This window comes from Sinocyclocheilus anshuiensis, unplaced genomic scaffold, assembly GCF_001515605.1.
Source record: "Sinocyclocheilus anshuiensis isolate Anshui unplaced genomic scaffold, SAMN03320099.WGS_v1.1 scaffold62, whole genome shotgun sequence".
NCBI classification, from domain to species: Eukaryota; Metazoa; Chordata; class Actinopteri; order Cypriniformes; family Cyprinidae; genus Sinocyclocheilus; species Sinocyclocheilus anshuiensis.
Window position 1 is genome coordinate 888729 of NW_015544180.1, and position 866 is coordinate 889594.

Genomic DNA, 866 nt, shown 5'->3' on the forward strand with positions numbered 1-866 from the left:
TAAAAGTGGCAATTTCAACAAGCTATAAAAAATTATCTGTGGGGTATTTTGAGTTAAAACTTCCCATAAACACTCTGCGGACATCAGAGACGTATTTTAAATCTCGTAAAAAGGGGCATAATAGGTCACCTTTAAATAGACAATTCACTCCAAAAAAAAAGGAAAGACATTGGGTGATGGTACAGGTTTGTGTTTTACTCTTAAGGTATAGAGTGGAATTATTTAATGCAGATCTATACATCCTAGCGTGATGTAATAAAACTGCAGCTCATTAATAACATTTTTTTTTGTATCCATTTTATACAATGCGCCTTCAATTAACAAGTACACTCGCGCATGAACAATTTTCAAGTTCAACACTTTTTGTTCCGTTCAGTTGTGGATGCTGCTGATTCACCCAATCTGCACCTTATTGATGACCCGTGGCATTACTGCATCTGTGCCAGCGCGTGATGTAATAAAACTGCAGCTCATAGGTTTGTGTTTTACTCTTAAGGTATAGAGTGGAATTATTTAATGCAGATCTATACATCCTACAATCATTTAAGCTCTGGCACGATTACATAACTAAATGGATTTTGCATATTTCCAAATATCATCCAGTTTTTCATCACTTAAAGAGACAAAACGTTTTCTCCCTCCCGCAACCTTAGTTTTCAGTATTGCATTATGCTCAGTTGTTGCCAGGGGTGTGAAGTAACGAATTACAAATACTCACGTTACAGTTTTTATCAGTAATTGTACTTTTTTGAGTAGTTTAAAAATTGTGTACTTTTACTTTTACTTGAGTACATTTTAAGTGATGTATCGGTACTTTTACTCCGCTATTTTCCTCCGTTTGTGGTCGTTACATGCTTATTTTAATT